Source organism: Rutidosis leptorrhynchoides, chromosome 2, assembly GCF_046630445.1.
Source record: "Rutidosis leptorrhynchoides isolate AG116_Rl617_1_P2 chromosome 2, CSIRO_AGI_Rlap_v1, whole genome shotgun sequence".
Taxonomy (NCBI): Eukaryota; Viridiplantae; Streptophyta; class Magnoliopsida; order Asterales; family Asteraceae; genus Rutidosis; species Rutidosis leptorrhynchoides.
Genome location: NC_092334.1, coordinates 540,400,556 through 540,422,717, shown reverse-complemented (window position 1 = coordinate 540,422,717; position 22,162 = coordinate 540,400,556). Strand labels below are relative to the sequence as shown.

Sequence of the window (22,162 nt, the reverse complement as noted above, 5' to 3'; positions counted from 1 at the left end):
GAGCTAAAGTAGATGTAATTGCTAAACTTCCACATCCCACCAATGTTAGAGGAGTTAGGAGTTTTCTAGGGCATGCCGGTTTTTACCGACGTTTCATAAAAGATTTTTCTAAAATTGCCACTCCTATGAATAAACTCCTAGAAAAGGATGCTCCATTCATCTTTTCAGATGAATGTATCAAATCTTTTAATATTCTTAAAGAAAAACTCACTAATGCGCCGATCATGATAACACCAAATTGGAATCTACCATTTGAACTAATGTGCGATGCAAGTGATTTTGCAATGGGAGCCGTTTTAGGACAAAGGATTGAAAAACGATTTCAACCTATATATTATGCTAGTAAGACATTACAAGGAGCACAAACAAACTATACAACTACTGAAAAAGAACTCCTTGCTATTGTCTTTGCTTTTGACAAATTTCGATCATATCTCGTTCTAGCAAAAACGGTGGTCTATACCGACCATTCTGCTCTTAGATACCTATTTTCAAAACAAGATGCTAAACCAAGATTAATCCGTTGGATCTTACTCTTACAAGAGTTTGATATTGAAATCCGAGATAAAAGAGGAGCAGAAAATCTCGCCGCTGATCATCTTTCTCATCTTGAAAATCCCGAATTAGAAGTTCTAAATGAATCAGCCATACAAGACAACTTTCCTGATGAATATCTATTGAAGATAGATTATAAAGAAATCCCATGGTTTGCAGACTATGCAAACTACTTAGTTTGTGGATTCCTTGAAAAAGGATTATCGTACCAAAGACGAAAGAAATTCTTCAGTGATATTAAACACTATTTCTGGGAAGATCCACATCTGTTTAAAAGTTGTCCCGATGGAATAATACGCCGATGTGTATTCGGAGATGAAGCCAGTAAAATATTAAACCATTGTCACACAGGACCAACAGGAGGGCATTATGGGCCTCAACTAACAGCAAGAAAAGTTTATGAAGCTGGATTTTATTGGCCTACAATTTACAAAGACGCACACCTTCTTTGCAAATCCTGTGATGCATGTCAAAGGGCCGGAAAAATAAGTCAACGTGATGAAATGCCACAAAATGTCATCCAAGTATGTGAAGTATTTGACATTTGGGGTATTGACTTTATGGGTCCATTTCCAAAATCTAATAATAATCTATATATACTTGTAGCCATTGATTATGTATCTAAATGGGCGGAAGCACAAGCTCTCCCAACTAACGATGCACGAGTTGTAGTCAACTTTTTAAAACGTCTTTTTGCAAGGTTTGGAACACCGAAAGCTTTAATAAGTGATCGGGGTACTCATTTCTGTAATAATCAACTTGAGAAAGTTCTTAAAAGATATGGCGTAACTCATAAAATCTCCACCGCATATCATCCACAAACAAGTGGACAAGTTGAAAATACCAACCGAGCTTTAAAACGTATTCTAGAGAAAACCGTAGGATCAAATTCGAAGGAATGGTCCATTAAATTGGAGGATGCACTCTGGGCTTTTAGAACAGCCTACAAAACTCCAATTGGAACCACACCTTTTAGACTTGTTTATGGAAAAGCATGTCATCTTCCAGTAGAAATTGAACACAAAGCATTTTGGGCTTTGAAAACATGTAATCTTGATTTACATGAAGCCGGACGTCTACGATTAAGTCAACTAAATGAATTAGAAGAATTAAGACATGAAGCATACGAAAATTCATTAATCTATAAAGAAAGAACGAAGAAATGGCATGATAAAAGAATCAGAAGTTCAAAAGAATTTAAAGAAGGAGACAGAGTTCTTCTTTTCAATTCACGATTCAAGCTATTTCCTGGAAAATTGAAATCAAGATGGTCTGGACCATTCATAGTCAAAAGAGTTTTCCCATACGGAACGATAGAATTAATAAATTCAAATGGGATTGAATTTAAAGTTAATGGTCACAGAGTTAAACATTACATACATGGTCCGATGGAAGTCGACAACGAAGTTAATCACAATTTCGACACCACAGCTAACTAAGTGTGGGGAGAATCAAGTCTTTAAAGGATAATATGTATTTCTGTTAGAGTTAGATTGTCTGTTTTCGTGTAGTTCTCGAAAATGGAACACGTATGGTCTTTCCCTAGCAGACCCTAAAGAACTAGTCTTCTCCCCCCCATTCTGAATTTTTATTTTTTTAGGTTTTTACAAAATGAAGACTGCCTGTGAACTAAACCATGGTCTAATGCTACACGCTTTGATCACTAAACGTAATAATGACATACTACCGAGCGAATTAGTATCAGTAATCAGAGAAAGAATGGACGGAGTTAGAAAAGAATCCAGATGCGAAGATAATAAGTTACAATTTGGTAAAGGAAAATCAAAATCCGCAGCGAAAAGAAGAGCACGACACCTGGAACGATGTCACAAATGCGGAAAATGGTCACATGGAGGTAAATGTTCAAATAATCAAACCTATTCAAATACCGAATTTGTTACTTTATGCAGAGACGGACCGTTCATATGTTTAGAAGAAAAGACACTGAATGCTCGAGGTTACGCCTATGTAGCCATGGAAAATCAATTAAACCGACTATCTTATGAATGGAATAGATCATATAACTAAGAAATCTATTCCACAGGTATGTCTGTACAGTTTTTATTTTTATTTTTTATTTTTAACCTTTTGATAATAAACGCTAATTTGTTCGCTAAAAAGTATTAAATTGGTATTAAATAAAATTAGGTTTGGCGACCGAAATTATTGATATCATTCAAAAATTTATTACATCACTGCGAAATTTAACGTTTATTCTTAAGGTATAAATATCTTTAATCAATCAACCCAAAATATTTCAAAAATTCGTCATGAGTTAAATTAGGTCTTGGAACCGAAATTACTTTACCGAAAAGAGGGGCGCATATTTTTGATAATATTTGATTGATTAAAGTGGGATAAAAAGACAAAAAGATTTTTAATTTTATTTTACCATATTTTTAAAATTAATATTTAAATCTTAAATTAATATTGTAAACTTTGTAAAAATAATATATTTAAAATTGTAAATATTTGAAAAATTAATATAAGTTTGATATGAATTTATAAATTTTTAAAATATAAATTTTTAATTTTATGCATTTCAAATTTTAAGTTTGGTATGAATTTTTAATTTTTAATTTTTAATTTTGAATTTTATATTTAAGTTGTGTGAATTTAAAAATAAAAACTTACTTTATCTCATTAAGTCAAGAATATGATTTTTAAAATTCGTCGTAAGTTGAAGACTAGGTCTTTGAACCGAAATTGCTTTACCCGAGGGAGGGACGAGAACTTTTATTATCATTATTTTTAATCTTATTGAATTAGAGTATGCCAAAAACATTGAAAAAAAAAAAAAACTCAAAAATCTTAGCTTTTAAAACAATCGCTACAAAAAGACAAATTTTAAAATTTTGTCGGAGGACGGACTAGGACATCGATCCGAAACGACCTCGTCCTAAATAACAAGGGAAACAAAATTTTAAAATTAATTTCTTAATTGTTTTCAAAAGTTAATGATTATAAAAAAAAAAAAAAAAAAAAGAGCAAACTCCGCGACTCGCGGAGTTTGAAAGGGAAATCTCCGCGACTCGCGGAGGGATCAAAACCCAGAAAAAAAATAATAAACACCCGAACTGATCAGTCAAAAACAACTCGAAAACTGCAGCGAAAAAACCCCGAAAATACACGAAAAACACCCCCAAAAATCCCAATTTTTAACCGTTAATCACCAAATTTTTTGCTAAAATCATGTTGAGAAGGATGCTATCTAAGAATTACTCAAGAAAAACGGTAAATTTCTACACCTAAACTCCATTTAATTCGAAATTTGATGTTCTTGAGCAATTTTTCCCCAATTTGATTTTGATGCTTTTTAGTGTAATTAAGCTTAAATTGTTTATGTATTATGCTTGTATAACATAGATTGATGCTGTTTAACATGATTAGAAGCCTTAAACTTCAAATTTTGAGTAATCTAGGGTTTGTGTTCTTGAGCAAATTTGGGGCTTTTTGATATAAACAGGTTATGGCCGATTTTTGTCATGAATTGTTGCTAAATTAAGTAGTGTAACATGTTTAGGTAGTTAAATGATCCAAACTTTGAGCCTAAACATGATTTTGAGAATTAAAGTGGACTTTTTCAAGTCTAAAATTCATGAACTTGATTTTTGAAAGATAATGTCATTTGAGACTTGTTTGATTGTTAGTAATGATTATTTTGACATGTTATTTGAGTTGAATGCTTATGAACTTGGCTAAAATTTTCGTATATGCTTATTTGAAAAAATGTAGATTTGATAAAAATGTGAAAATAAGCTTAAGTTTGATATAAATTGATAATGTCATTGTAATTATTTTGATTGATGATTTTGCTGACACTAATGCATATTTGGATGCACAAAATTTGTGTTTGATGTGTTTTGCAGAATGAAAGGGGTGAATCTTCATCCCAAGCCCGCAATGCTCCTGCTGAGAATTTGGAACAACAGGAGGTGGATAACTACTACAAGCAGGATGTACCTCATCCAATCATGACTTTTTCCGATATGCATTTGGAAGAGTTGCACCCGAACCTGAGATTTGACAGACTTTGGATAGATTATCCAAAATATCAACGGGGTTTGCATACTCTTCATTCCAAGGTTGTTGAGGTACCGAGAGTCATAGAATGGAGACCCTTAGAAGCTGTAGAATTGGTCGGGCCAATTAGGGAATTACTTGTACAGAGGTATGGTAATTCTTCTTTTAATGACTGGATATGTTTATTCACCATACGCAGACCTGTATATAAAGTATGGTGTGAAGAATTGTTATGTAGTATAGAGTTGAATGATCGGGTAGCTAGTTTAACCGATCGTTCTTTTATTAGATTTTTGTTAGGCGGTTCGATGCGCCACATGTCTTTACTGGACATGGCTCAGGCTTTACGTATATATACGCCTGAGGAGTTAGCGTCTGCCGATTGTAGAGGATTGATACTAAACGGTAGAAAGATAGATGAGAATTTTGATACACACGGTGTGTGGAGTCAAATGACAAGCCATCACCGTTTCAAAGGGGGAAATTACTCTTATTTGGATATAGATAGAGCCGAATTAAGAGTGATACATAGGTTTTTAGCTAATTCGATTACACAAAGGGGTAAAAACAAGGAAAAAGTAAATGAACAGGATTTGTTTTACCATATGTGTATTCGAGACCCACAGAGCGCTGTAAGTATACCATATTGTGTGGGTTATTATTTATCAGCTATGGTTCGGGGGATGCGACCACATAGCATAATAGGAGGTGGTATTTTTATTACTTTGATTGGTGAATATCTCGGTGTGGATATAAGTCGGGGGGGATTATTACTAGAAGAGCCGGAACCCCGCGATACTATAGGTTTAAATGTATACCATGGTGCGAAAGTTTTGAAGCGGCGAAATAACGCCGCAGTACGATACCATGGTAGACATCCACAGGTGGAGAGAAACCAGCAGCAAGGTAATGTAGGAGGGGGGAATGAGATGCAAGAAATGCATAGGTTTATAGCTTCTCAGGAATACGAAAATGCTAGACAGAGAGCATTTGAAGATTGGCAAGTTCATCAGAACCAGATCATAGCTCATTGCCAACATATAGGTAGAAACTATATTCCTACACCGAAACCCGTCTTCCCTCCTTGGTCTATAGAGATGCAGCCACCATATCCTACTTATGACCCTGCCGAAGCATTCTATAGCACTTATGGTTATGCCTGGAACCCCTATTGGTACCAATATCATCCTTAGTTTACTTATTATTTTTTTATTATTTTGTAATTTGTAATTATTGATACATTTAATATTTTTGTTAATATTGTAATCATTTTTATAATTATCTAACTTTTATTCTTAGATTTTAATAATTTTTGAATGTGGGGTAATATACCAAACTTCAAAAATATGTATATATGTTTGCAGTTTATCTTATGTACACAACAGGGTAAAACAACGCATTTTCAAAGACTGACATTAAGTTCAGCAAAAGCAACTAATTTTGACGACAAGATGCAAAATATATGTGAAATAACAACAAGACGGAATGAACAAATGATGTGCACCATTTATCATTCAGCAAACAAACGCCAATATATTTGGAAACTTTGGTAAAAATTTAATCATTTTCACACTAATCACCCTCAATAATTTAAATTGTTACTGATTTCTTGCAAATGAGGGCATTGCAAGATCTTAAGTGTGGGAAGGGGTTAAATTCTTTCGGATTTTAAATTTTTTTACTTTATACACTTGGTTACCATTAAAAATACTAGTAAAGTAGTAGTTGTATTAGAATCTAGTGCTCTCTGATAAAAAAGAACAGCCCTAGTCTTATATACTGACTACCCAATTCTAGTAAAATTTTTGAAAATTTTCAATTAAATGAATTCAAAATCATGTTTATACATATTTATGAACGATAAAACTAGGTTTTAACACCGAAATTATTGTTATCTCAGAAAGAACATAAATTAAGAAACAAACTAAAATGTCAAAATTCATTTAAAATGGAATAGAGGACGATAAAAAGGAAAATAAAAGCCAAGTGTGGGAAAATTTACCAAGTTATTTTAAACATATGTCACATATATCTGTAACAAATAACTGAAAATACTTTTGCTTTGGACTAAACTAAACTGTTTTACCCGATGAAAGAAAAGAAGAGATGGATCTACACGATGAATCAATTCCATCATTAAAAGGAAGTAAAGTCTTCCGAAAAAGAAACGCGCTTCTTGATTTAGGTCATGAAGTTGTCGTCCAGACCAGCTGTAGGTTGACGAAAAATCTAGAAAAGTCATCACTAAAATCAGCAGGAAATCCACGGACCTCAGCATTAAACAGGGTCGCCAAGTGGTCAGATTTATCCTAACCATGAGAAGGATTTATCTCGTACAATGGGGGGGGGCACCATGCAAATTAGCTGGATAAGACTAATGAATCAGATCCCCAGAAAGGATAATCTCCTTAAAGATTAAAAATCAGCTTTTAAGACTGATATTACTCAATCCTAGAGATTGACCTTAAAGATTGAGAATTCAAACTCATGGAATTCGATGATATCTAAACTCGAGCTTAAACGAGAAAATATTTTGATCAAAAATTACAAACCGATTTGTTTTCTGAAAACCCTATTTTCAATGCGTTCATTACCATTGAACGTAAAATCCAAGGAATTCACCTGGAATTCATTAGGTCACCTGAACCAAATCGGGTGTCAACCGTAAGAACGGTGGTTGCATAGCATGGTCAAAGACAGGACCTTGTGTCAAACCGACAAATTATAAGGGTGAGATTTACTATTGCTCCTACCAAGGATAGTAATTGCGTCCGACACGTTATAGACCATAATCAAAAGCATGTCATGGGACATTGCCTTAACAGTTGCTTGTTCAAAGCTTTCCTTTCAACCGGACGGTAGTTTACCGAAAGGTAATATACGGGACAAGTAAACTGGACGTGTTGCTTTCCAAATACAAGGTTAGCAAGTGGGTGACACAAAAACCGCAAGTTTGAGCTAAAATTTTCAAATCTGAAACCCACCAAACCCACAAAAATATTTTGCAAACACCGGTAAAGGGTTATTCCGGAAAACTTATCTAGGATAAAAACTAGATTTCAAAAGATCAAATGTTTTCATAAAGATCCAATTTCCTTAATGGATCTAAATTTTTATAGTCATGTGGGACTGTAAACCATATCGTTACTACCATTGTTTATACCGCCGTATAGAAATCACTGATGTACAAAGTGTGAAGAATAAAGAAGTGATTCTAGTATTTCAAGACGATATTGCTTGAGGACAAGCAACGCTCAAGTGTGGGAATATTTGATAATGCTAAAAACGAACATATATTTCATAGCATTATTCCTCAAGAAAGACAAGCTTTTAGTTGCAATTGTTCTATTTACAAGTGATATTCGTTTAAATAATAAAAGGTGAAGACAAAAGACAGATTCGACGAATTGAAGACGCAAACGACCAAAAAGCTCAAAAGTACAAAAGACAATCAAAAAGGTTCCAATTATTGATAAGAAACGTCTCGAAATCACAAGAGTACAAGATTCAAAACGCAAAGTACAAGATATTAAATTGTACGCGAGGACGTTCGAAAATCCGGAACCGGGACCAGAGTCAACTCTTAACGCTCGACGCAACGGACTAAAAATTACAAGTTAACTATGTATATAAATATAATATAATATATAATTAATTATATTAATTATATATATTATATATATATTATATATATATATTAAAAACCGTCGGCAGAGAAAACTCCAAGGACTGAGCTGTAAAATTAACCTCCGCGACTCGCGGAGTTTGAAGGGGATTTTGCCGCGAGTACCACTCGATTGGGTAATTGGGCTTTGTACCATAATTGGGGTTTGGACAAAAGAACGACACTTGTGGAAATTAGACTATGGGCTATTAATGGGCTTTATATTTGTTTAACTAAATGAAAGTTTGTTAATGTTAATATAAAGATTTACAATTGGGCGTCCCTATAAATTACCATATACACTCGATCGGACACGATGGGCGGGGTATTTATATGTACGAATAATCGTTCATTTAACCGGACACGGGAATGGATTAATAGCCACTAGAATAATTAAAACAGGGGTGAAATTACATTCAAGGGTAATTGGTGTAATTGTTAACAAAGTAGTAAAACCTTGGTTTACACGCAGTCGATAACCTGGTGTATTCATTAAACAAAGTATTAAAACCTTGTTACAATTCGAATCCCCAATTAGTTGGAATATTTAACTTCGGGTATAATAATAATTTGACAAGGACACTCGCACTTTATATTTATGACTGATGGACTGTTATGGACAAAAACCAGACGGACATATTAAATAATCCAGGACAAAGGACAATTAACCCATGGGCATAAAACTAAAATCAACACGTCAAACATCATGATTACGGAAGTTTAAATAAGCATAATTCTTTTATTTCATATTTAATTTCCTGTATTTTATATTTAATTGCACTTCTAATTATCGCACTTTTATTTATTGTTATTTAATCGCACTTTTAATTATCGCAATTTTTAATTATCGCAATTTTATTTTATCACATTTTTATTATTCGCAATTTCATTATCGTTATTTACTTTACGCTTTAATTTAAGTCTTGTATTTATTTTATATTTTACATTAGGTTTTAACTGCGACTAAAATCTTAAAATCGACAAACCGGTCATTAAACGGTAAAAAACCCCCTTTATAATAATAATATTATTTATATATATATTTGTATTTTTATAAAAGTAAACTAATATAGCGTTGAGCTTTGTTTAAAGATTTCCCTGTGGAACGAACCGGACTTACTAAAAACTACACTACTGAACGATTAGGTACACTGCCTATAAGTGTTGTAGCAAGGTTTAAGTATATCCATTCTATAAATAAATAAATATCTTGTGTAAAATTGTATCGTATTTAATAGTTTTTCCTAGTAAAATATAAACTATTTTATATACACCTCGCACGACATCAGTTACGGAAGTTTAAATAAGCATAATTTTTTTATCGTATTTCTCATCGTACTTTTAATTACTGTCATTTTATTATTTCACAATTTTATATATCGTCATTTATTTTACGCATTTTTATTATCGTCATTTATCTTTACGCTTTATTTAAAATCGATAAATCGGTCATTAAACGGTAAAACCCCACTTTATATATTATTACTATAAATATATATTTATATTTTGTAAAAAAATATAGTTGTTAAAAATATAGTACGTAATCACTAGCTCCATGTGGAACGAACCGGACTTACTAAAAACTACACTACTATACGATTAGGTACACTGCCTATAGTGTTGCAGCAAGGTTTAGGTATATCCCATAAATAAATAAATAAAACTTGTGTAATTTCGTCGTATTTCGTAATAAACAGTAATAGTATTTCGTATACACCGCTGCACACATCAAGTTTTTGGCGCCGCTACCGGGGAGCGGTAAAACGCTATATTTTTAAAAATATATATTAAAATAATAATAATAATATAAAAAAAGAAAAAAAAATATTTTTAAGAGTTTGTTTAATATATATAAAATTAAAAAGTATTTTTAGTTTTATTTCTAATTTTTAAAATATAAGTTTATTTTATTTTTGAAAAAAAAAACTCTGAAACTGCTGAATTTGAGCCTGCAACAGATCTGAGTCTGCAAACCTCCGCGGTCGCGGAGAAAAAAAGGATAACAGCTACGCAATCGCGTAGCCTGTCTGACACAGTCAAAACCCTAGCATTTAATGCACAATTAAGGTTAATTATTTTAATTTATTACTTATTTAGGTTATCTATTTATTTTAATTAGTCTTTAACTTTTATTTAAATTTATACTTTATCCTATATAGATTAATATTTTTATATGCTAATAATATAAAAATAATATTTTTATATAAAATTTTATTTTTATCATTTTAGATTATATATTTTTATAATTTATATCTTTTTAATTTGTAGTTTTTAATCGTATCGTTCGCAATTATAGTTTTAGTTTCATCTTGCCTTAGTTTAAGTATAGTTTTTAGGTTTTGGCGTAAAATCCCTTAAGTGCTTTTTCTTTAGATTAAGATTTAGGCGCTTTAGAATTTTGCGACGCAGTTTTTAGATTTTAGTGCCTAATTAAGTTATTTCCGTTTTGGATATAGAATTCCTTTTAAGTTTTAATACCTTTAGACGCAACTTTTTAGATTATAATTTTTAGACTTTCAAGTTTCGACGCTTTACTTTCTAATTATTGTTTTTCAACTTTTTATTTTTCGACGTTTGTTTTTCGATTCTTATTTTTCGACGCTTTTTTCTTTCTTTCTCATTTCTACGCTCTAGTTTTTAGGACATAGAATTTTCTTTATTTTCTGTAAACTTCGACGGAAAAATTATTTTAAGCGATTAAATTGATAGACATCCAAAATTTTCTGCTTCGTAGTAATAGTTGGATTTGTTAGTGGCTGAGTTGTGGATTTTTCGACTTAAAGGATCCTGGCTCCCTGCTGCATCTTTTGGCTATTCGAAACGTGGGCAAAAGTAGAAAAGTCTATTAATTTGATAACTTATATAATTTTTATTTTTATAACTAATAGGATATTCAGTGAATGCACCGAGCAAAACGTTCACCACCTTTCATACGTTCACCACATGTAACTCGATCAAGGCATCTAGCTAATATTGCCGCTGTTGATTTTTCTTTAGAATTATCATCTAGTCGAACAAGTACTCCAATTCAAATTTCCGATAATCCATTTTTTTGAACCCGATTTCACTATCGAGAACCTGGGGGATATTCAAGGACAATTCCAAGATCCAGAACCACTAATCATTCCTCCTGAACCACAAATCGTTAAATCAGAATCCTCCAGTGATTCGTGTTCAACAAATTCAATTATGGAAATAACGGAACCTCTAAGTATGGAAGATCGAATGAGAGCCACACGCATGGGCCAAGGACACGCCATTATTAAGCCAGACATTAATGCGCCAAATTATGAAATCAAAGGACAAATCCTACACATGGTAACTAATCAATGCCAATATAGTGGTATGCCAAAAGAAGATCCAAACGAAATCTTTGAACCTTTAATAGGATCTGTACTCTATTCAAAATTAGAGAAGTTGAGGATGAACAGATCTATCTCATGTTGTTTCCATGGACTTTAAAGGAAGAAGCCAAAGATTGGTTAGAATCGTTACCTGAAGGGGCGATTGATACATGGGATGTTTTAGTTGAGAAATTTCTTAAAAGATTCTTTCCGGCATCTAAAGCCGTGAGACTTCAAGGAGAAATTGTTACGTTCGCGCAAAAACCAAATGAAACATTATATGAGGCATGGACAAGATTCAAAAAGTTGTTGAGAGGATGTCCTCAGCACGGTTTAGACACTTATCAAATAGTACAAATATTCTACCAAGGTGTCGACGTTTCTACACGAAAAGACATCGACATAGCAGCTGGTGGTTCCATTATGAAGAAAACCGTAACTGAAGCTTACAAAATTATTGATAACACAGCCTCCCACTCATATGAGTGGCATCAAGAAAAAGACATCGTTAGATCATCTAAAGCGGCTAGAGCCGATTCTAGCCATGACTTTGATTCCGTTTTCGCAAAAATAGATGCTTTCGAGAGACGAATGGAAAAGATGACTAAAGATATTCACGCAATACGAATCAGTTGTGAGCAATGCGGTGGACCACACTTAACGAATGATTGTCACATCGAGCAAACGATGGAACAGCGTGAGAATGTTTCCTACATGAACCAAAGGCCGGGAAATAATTATCAAAATAATTATCAACCGCCAAGGCCAAACTTCAATATAAATCAAAACATTCTTTACAATCCAAATGGACCCAACAATAACTCGTACAACCAACAAGGTCCAAATAACCAACCAACTTAAAACAACACTTTCAATCAACAAAGACCTAGCTTGTATAAACCACCACAATAAATCGAAGAGAAAAAGTCAAATCTGGAAGAAATGGTACAAAAGCTAATGGAATCTCAAACACAATTTATTACATCTCAAACCCAAACAAATGAGAGGTTTGATCAGTCATTTAGAACTCAACGAGATTCCATTTTAAATCTAGAAAAACACGTAGGTACTCTTGCTAGCATGATGAGTGAGAGGGAACAAGGAAAGCTACCAAGTAACACTGAAGTAAATCCTCGGAATGAGAATGTTAATATGGTGTCAACAAATTCTGAAAAACCAGCACCAGAAGATGGGAAGGTTTTAGATGTGAGTAACAATGAAGAAGTTACAACACCACCACCACCTGAGTATGTAAAGCCAGTGGTGGCACCATACAGACCACCCATCCCATTTCTAAGAAAAGGAGTTAAGTATGAGCAAGTGATAGGTAATAAAGTTTGTGATACCTCTGGAAAGAAGAAGAAGAATAAGAAAGTGCAAGAAACAAAAACAGTAAAAATAAACCCGGTAAAGACAGTTCCACCAAAAGTTCCACCCAGGTTGGGTGATCCGGGTGAATTTATTGTTCATTGTCTACTTAGTGATTGTGTCATGTATGATGCACTAGCAGATTTAGGTGCGAGTGTGAGTATTATGCCTCTTTCATTATATAAGAGATTAGGAGTAGGTGAGTTAAGTCCAACAGAGATGAGTGTTCGACTCTTTGATCAAACAATTAGGCACCCAGTTGTAATTTCTGACAACCTACCCATTCAAATGGGTAATTTAACCGTTTTAGTCGAATTTATTGTCATTGACATAGAAGAGGACTCAAACGTTCCTATAATTTTAGGTCGACCATTCTTAGCGTCCACCGGGGCGTTATTTGATGTAAGAGAGGGTAGAATGACACTTAGTAATGATAAAAAATCGATCACCTTTGTGAGTTGAAAGTCTAAATCTCCACCAACCAAAACCATTGAACCAACAAAAACGATTGATAAGAACCATATTGTTTTACCACCTCCAATGGTAGTGCTTAGCAATAATAAAACGCCGAAGTGTGGGGAAGATGAAGTAACACCTAATGATGACATGATAACAAAGAACCCCGTTGTTGATACGAAATTAAATGATCCCGTTATTAACAGTTCAATGAAGAAACTTATTAAACGGATTCGCGATGCTAGAACCAAGGGGAACTTTACGTTATGTAACCGGTTAGTATCCAATCTATCGCCTAAATAAAAGGCAAAACTGGTTGAATTTGTGGATATTACACAGGAATCCTACCAATGGCTTAAAGCAAAAGTCACAGATATGCAAGTTGATTATGGTCCAAGAGAAATTGACGATGAAGTTAATCACAATTTCAAAACCACAGCTACCTAAGTGTGGGGAGATTCAAATGTTCTAAGAAATAATGCTGTCTAGAGTTATTTGTTCTGTTCTGGTGTAGTTCCGAGAATGGAATCCGATTGGTCTTTTCCACTAACAGACACTAAAGAACTAGTTTTCTCCCCCCATTCTGAATTTTTTGTTTTATTGGTTTTATATTAAATTAATATGCATTTTTAAATTTAAGTTTTATGTGAATTTAAAAACAAAATTTACTTTATTTCATTAAGTTTTAAAAAAATAATTTCTAAAATTCGTCGTGAGTTAAAGACTAGGTCGTAGAACCGAAATTGCTTTACCCAAGGGCGGGGCGAAAAATTTTATTATCATTATTTTAATATTATTGATTTAAAGTATGCCAAAAATATTATATGAACGTGGGGTTATATACCAAACTTCAAAAATATGTATATATATGTTTGTATTTTATGTTATATACAAAACATGGTAAAACAACGCATTTTCAAAGATTAGCAAACAGTTCGGAAAAGCAACCGTTTTTGAAGGAAAAAAAATGTGTGATAAAACAACAAAAAGAATGAACAATGAGGCGCGCCATCTATCATTCGACGAGCTTTGTAATTACAAACTTGGTATTTTTAATCACTTTTCTACACTTATCACCCTCGTAAAATTATAATTATAGTCTGATTTCATACAAATGAGGGCATTGCATGATCTCAAGTGTGGGGAAGGGTTATAAATTCTCTCGGAAATTCAATGATATCTAAACTCGAGCTTGAACGAGAAAATATTTTGATCAAAATTACAAACCGATTTATTTTCTGAAAACCCTATTTTCAATACGTTCATTACCATTGAACGTAAAATCCTAAGAATTCACCTGGAATTCATTAGGTCACCTGAACCAAATCGGGTGTCAACCGTAAGAACGGTGGTTGTATAGCATGGTCGAAGACAGGACCTTGTGCCAGACCGAAAAATTATAGGGTGATCTTTACTATTGCTCCTACAAAGGATAGTAATTGCATCCGACACGTTGTGGACCATGAACATATGCATGTCATTAAACATTGCCTTAACAGTTGCTTGTTTAACGCTTTCTTTTACAACCGGACGGTAGTTTACCGAAAGGTAATATACGGAGCAATTATACTGGACGTGTGCTTTCCTAATACAAGGATTAGCAAGTGGGTGACACAAAACCGTAAGTTTTGAGCTAAAATTTGAAAATATGAAACCCACGCAACCCACAAAAACATTTTGGAAACACCGGTGAAGGGTTATTCCGGAAAACTTATCTAGGGTAAAAGCTAGAATGAATTTTTAAAAGATCAAATATTTTCATAAAGATCCAATTTCCTTAAAGGACCTACATTTTCATAGTCATGTGGGACTGTAAACCACATCGTTACTATCATTGTTTATACCGCCCTATTAAAATCACTGATGTATAAGGTGTGAGAATAAAAAAGTGATTTTAGTGAAGTGTGATTTAATTTCAAGTTCTGTATTGCTTGAGGACAAGCAACGTTCAAGTGTGTGGATATTTGATAATGCTAAAAAGAAACATATATTTAGTATCAATATCTTTCCAATATGTAAAGCTTTTAGTTACTATTGTTCTATTTTTATGTAATATTCGTTTAAATAAGTAAGTGCGAAGACAAAAGAAGAAAATGGCAATTTGAGGATGCAAATGACCAAAAAGCTAAAAAGTACAAAGTACAATCCAAGTGGTTCAATTTATTGATGAGAAACGCCTAAAAATGACAAGAGTACAAGCCACGAAACACAAAGTACAAGATATCTAAGCGTACGAAAAGGCGTTCAAAAATTCGAAACTGAGACATAAATCGAGCATCAACGTACAACTCAACGGAGCTAAAATTACAAGTCAACTATGCATAAGAATATAATATAATATATATATATATAATTATATGAAATTATATATTATTATATTATATATTATAATATTCAGCAGCCCACGTTTAACTCAATTTGGTGAGCTGGAATCCGAAGCTCCGCACTCACGGAGCTGTAAGGCACAAAAGTACCACACTCGCGGAGCAGTCGGTCTCAAGAATTGCTTATAAAAGCCAACGAATTCAGACGATGAAATACACACCTTTTTCTTTTCCTTTCTTTCAATCTATCGATATATATATATATATATATATATATATATATATATATATATTTATAATTTTAATTTTAATTTTAATTTAAGTTTAAAAATAATTGGGTTACTGTAAGAAATGTTTTACGGGTTTTAAAGTCGAAACTCTGTCCGTGTAACGCTACGCGATTAATCACCACTGTAAGTTATGTTCTTCCTTTTTAAATTAATGTCTTGTAACTAATTTATTATTATGCTTATTTAAGCTGAAGCAATCGTGATGTTGGACTAAATATTAAGATGGGGTTATTGGATTTTATACCATAATTTGGGTTTGGACAAAAGACCGACACTTGTGAACATTGGACTATGGACTATTAATAGATGGGGGTATTGTCTAATTGAATGACAACTCATTGGAATCTGTCGAACCTATCTTCAAATTAGTTAATCTAATAATTATTAAATGATTATGAATGTCCTATTTAGTGACGTTTATACGACATCGTTTACAATCATTTAATTAATCAATTGGATTGGATAATTGATTATTCATTTTGGCCAAGTGGATAAATTAATATATCATGGACTAATTAAAACAGGGGTGGATTACATACAAGAGTAATTAGTGTAATTGTTAACAAAATATTAAAACTTTGGATTACACGCAGTCGATAACCTGGTGTAATTATTAACAAAGTATTAAAACCTTGTTACAGTTCGAATCCCTAATTAGCTGGAATATTTGACTTCGGGAATAAGGTTAATTTGGCGAGCATTTTATAATTATAACCGATGGACTATTATGGAAAAAAACCAGATAGGTATCAAATAAGCCAGGACAAAGGACAATTAACCCAGAGTAATAAATTAAAATCAAAACGTCAAACATCATGGTTACGGAAGTTTAAATAAGCATAATTCTTTTATCGTATCTCTCATTGTACTTTTAATTACTGTCATTTTATTATTTCGCAATTTTATATATTGTCATTTATTTTACGCATTTAATTATCGTCATTTATCTTTACACTTTATTTAAAATCGACAAACTAGTCATTAAATGGTAAAACCCCCTTTATATATTATTACTATAAATATATATTTATATTTTGTAAAAATATAGTTGTTAAAAATATAGTACGTAATCACTAGCTCCCTGTGGAACGAACCGGACTTACTAAAAAATACACTACTCTGCGATTAGGTACACTGTCTATAGTGTTGTAGCAAGGTTTAGGTATATCCCATAAATAAATAAATAAAACTTGTGTAATTTCATCGTATTTTGTAATAAACAATAATAGTATTTCGTATACACCGCTGCACACATCATAACCCTAAACCCACAATTTTAGGGTACCTTTACCCAAATCATACACCAAAATCCCCAATTTCAAAGGAAAATGGGTTTATAACCCAACACTAACATAAACCCTAACCCTAACATCATAAATTGAACACCATTTTCGGATTAGGAACTTACCAAGGGTTTAAATGATGAAGCCCTAGCTTGTAGAACCCAAGAACACCATAAATGGGTCAAGATTTCACCCTAATCTCCTTCATCTTGATCCTTCTCTCTCTAGTTTCTCTCATCTCTCTCTCTAGAGTTGGGTTGGGTGAAAAATGGGGATAAAATGGGATCTAGATAAGTTTTGGGTATAAAACCTATCCACAAGTGAAAATACCAAAGTGCCCTCTTTAATTTCTAAAAATTGCAAACCCACCAAATTCTGTCAGCACGATTTGCGCGGCGTGCATAATTTTGCGCGGCGTACACAAGTCGAAATCAGCATTTTGTGAAACTTGTTTTGGTCGTAACTTTTAAACCGTAAATCCGTTTTTGATGAATCAACTATCGTGGAAAACGTAATTAGGTCTACTTTCCAATGGTAAGGTTTTAGAACATTAACTCCAACTTTATTTGGGGTCAAAATATATGATTACATGCCCCATAATTCAAATGACGTCCAAATTAACACATAACTGAAAAACGGGATGTTACAACTCTCCCCCACTTAGCCTGGATCACGTCCCCGTGATCCTCATCATTTACCAAGAGGTAAGTGCTCCAAAGCCTTCTCACTTACTTACAACTACGAACCACGCCTCACGATCATACGAAATACAACCAAGCCCGACATTCATAATATCTTCTGTTAATCCGAAGATCTCACCACACGCTAATAATCACTAGCGTGCGCTACCGCAACAAGCGATATCTCATACACTCAACATCCAAAATTCCCACTTAGGAAATACAGAAAGCACCATATATCCCTTCGAGTTCTCTCGGCTACAACTCGCAACGAGCTACATCCATAACTATATCACCCAACGCGATCTACTAGGTCCACGACACTGTGAATCAAGTCTTGCATTAATCCAAATAGAGAAGGATTCATGCCGCGTCAAAATCCGTACTTCAACGAATCGTAAACCAACCAATCATGAATTCTCTAAATCAAGAACCAACTTCCCCCGTTTCCTCCACCGAGTCATTCCTTCAATGAAGAAATTTCGGTATCACCAAATAACCACACTAAGGGCACAAACTTTCCCATCAATCGATCCGCTCACGACCATCGATCTCTGGATTAATCCAGGATGACAATAATAACTACGAGTTAGACAAAACATCAACACTTGACACAGGGTTTCTCCCCTAAACCTACAACACATCCATACAATACGGCTTCATAGTACTAGCATGGAAACTATTCGTATACTAGAATCCCGTCAACAATGAATTATCACCACAACAATTCGCAATTCATCATGCGACCCACAAAAATATCCACCAACGCCTAGTGAATCCTCTTGCCTCGACCACCCGTTAAGGATGGCCTCGACATTTCAATACAACTAACGGGTCGCCTCACTAGGGAACACACTCTCGCAAACAAACAACATTCAAGTGTCTCGATGTGAGACAATCAGAACAGACACTCTTCGCCCCACAATCGTCCATAAAGTGGAATAATCCACTGACAATTTCCACGATCATGTTTCCTGACAGGAAAAATACAGTATCCTTCGCAATAACGAACTCGTACCCATTCAATAATACTATTCGAGTTTCACAACCACCCAGACTTTCACTACGAGAGCACCCACAACGACAACTTCATTCTCTCACCTTCGTGATCTCAAACTTCATACTGGGTCGCATACCGCACTTTGGTACAACACGACCACCTTACATAAGAAGTCTTACAATTCACTTGATCTAACATCACCGGAGCTTCCTCAGGAAGTAGTAAAAACTCCCCCACTTAGGATTCAACTCCATATATATATATATATATATATATATATATATATATATATATATATATATATATATATATATATATACCTTCTCACTGCCAAGATGATAACCTCCTGCGGAATTGTTATTCCACGAAACATATGACCATTCTCATCGTTGGTCATATACTCCAAATCACCACGAATTCACTTCAGGCTCTCAGAGCCGACATACACATTCACTTGAAATGTCGTACACGCGACGACATCGCACCTTCATATCACAAATCACAATCAACTGCCTTAATCGTTCGCAAAGCGAACTTCACCAAAGTCCTACATACGCCTCTAAGCCTAGGCATATGCCACTACGTTTAACTAGTCGTGCTTTTCAGTCGAGATCACCCGACCTTCCACTCAATGGAACTTTATCGGCAATTACTCACTCTCGTGGAGAAGAGTGACCAATCCGACATAATGATTGCATCGACCGTAATATCAACACTTCATCGTAACCTTCGGTTTAACCGACCATTAAGTCTGTCACCGGCTCACCGATCATCTTTACCCATCTATCACTTAAGAGCAACAAGATTCGCTCATCCGTCACTTCATAAGAAGTATTTACCACGATGATCTTAAACTTCGACTTTCTCAACCGTCGAATTATTATCACCCGTCGATCACTATTATAATCTCCGCTACTTCCAAGGGTATCTCACAAGCACTCTAAGCACAAAGTAATCAAACCATCACCAGAGTTGAACATTACACTAGCAGGTATAAGAAGGTACCTGACGCAGTGTCTTGCAGACTCCCACTACCATATACCGGATTTTAGTAACTCGATCTTTGGGTTCCATATACCCGATGTCACCCATCTCTCCACACTAATGATCCGAAGTCATACGTACCCGACAAATCTTATGGTTTATTTGTCTTATCGAATGTTCCTACCGATCACACGCTACCCGAAATTTCCACAAGGCCAAACGATATAACATAATGAAGCCTTTCATCAATCACTAAGGAGATGCTCGGGAACACCAAGTCTTACACCCTTCCACATAACGGCACAACCACAACTGCATGGGATATGTGATGACCGGAGATTTGTGACCAAATTTAAACTTAATCTCTATATGATCTCGACACGATAAGCAAAGTCTGTAATGGTGAGTCTCAAAAACTTTGGAACCATGTTCATATAACTAATTACCCTTTGACTAATTCCGACGATTCACGAACAATTAGTTGTAAAAAGGTATGTATATAGTTATTATTATTATTATTATTATGATTATTATTTATTATTAATAGTATATTTCTATAAGATATGTCTCTATATATGTATGTACCGAGAGAGATATAGGAGGAACCCATTTGCTCTATCTTCTCTATTTTAATCACAATCTAAACAATATTTTTCTTCATTTTCTTTTCTTGTTTCTTGTCAAAATCATATGGCCAACACCCGTCAATTTTCCTGTATCATGAAAGATACATATAACAACATTTTGTCACTTCCTTTGTAAAAAGAGATATCCGTGATATATGATTTGGTAACTATTTTTATTTCCTTTCACCTCCACTAACACACATATATTGTATTATATATAAATATATTTAGTTAAGCAATGAAAACTTGAATCATCAACTTGGGTTGTTTTCGTATTTTCTGTTAACTAGACCACAACCTCAAATCACCACCTAATATATATTTTGTTTTTCATGTCTATCTCAATTATGAATATACAAAGAAGCACTCACTAAATGTATATTATTATTGTTATTATTTATTATATACATATATCTATATTCTATATATATACATATGATACTACACATACATATCACCACCACCCATCCCTCGATCATCTTATCCCTCACCAAAACCGTTCGGTAACCATCACCTCCGACACCAAGTCACCACCAAATATCAAACCCACTTGAACTTAGTCGATACATATATATATACACGTACACACACACACACACACACACACACACACACACACACACACACACATATATATATATATATATATATATATATATATATATATATATATATATATATATATATATATATATATATATATATATATATATATATATACCCTACCCATCACCACGTGACCACCACTATAACCGCTACCTTAAAACACACCCTAACCCTCGATAGTTTCGGTTTCGTGTTCGTAAATAATCACCAACCGAACTCTTCTTATTTACGTTGAGGTTACTGCGACTGCAGATGCAAACCAGTGATCGGTATGTATATTTTCCCGTTGATCTAACCAGCAAATTTTAATGTTATTTACTACCTTCTATTCTGATTAGTTACAACCCCAAAACATCCCTTTCTACTACTGGTTACTATTTTGATCGAGCTCAAACAAGAACCAACACCTATGGCTCACTAACCCAATAATACCACCCCAAACTAAAACCATATTATGTAGTAAAGCTACTATACGATCCATCTAATTACTACTACTGCATGATATATTATATTGCTCAAAACCTATGAAACTTTCCTGCTTTTATTTATTCAACTCCTGCTTTTTGTTTATTCAACGTAAAGTAACGAGAAAGAGAGAAGTAAAGTTGATTGATTGATAGTTGGTGCACAAGATTAAAATATTTGAGGGGTCAGGATAGGGACGTTTTCTTTCTTGGATCCAAATTACCACGTACCTCATGTTTTCTTAATTGAAGCTTATAGCCGACACTTACTCAATTAACCAACCCCACCCTAACACTTGCTAGTTCTCTTTATGTAAATATTAGCATTATATTCGGGTATGACAAGAAAAACCAAACCCCACTTGATTAAAAGAAACCGAAAGTTGAGTTGGAGTAGTTGTGTATATGGGGCCGAAAGTTGGAAGAAAAATAAAAGTGATATGCATTTTATTCGTACAGATCATTTTATTTACAATACTTAAATTAGATGAGATA

General features: G+C 33.9%; 1 non-coding gene across 1 annotated transcript; it reads right to left on the bottom strand.

Annotated features, from left to right (window-relative positions):
- Positions 1-11,814: 11,814 nt before the first annotated feature.
- On the bottom strand, positions 11,815-11,921 carry LOC139894755 (small nucleolar RNA R71). The gene has a single exon (XR_011775240.1). It is a non-coding gene; the product is annotated as a small nucleolar RNA R71 (small nucleolar RNA).
- Positions 11,922-22,162: the final 10,241 nt, after the last annotated feature.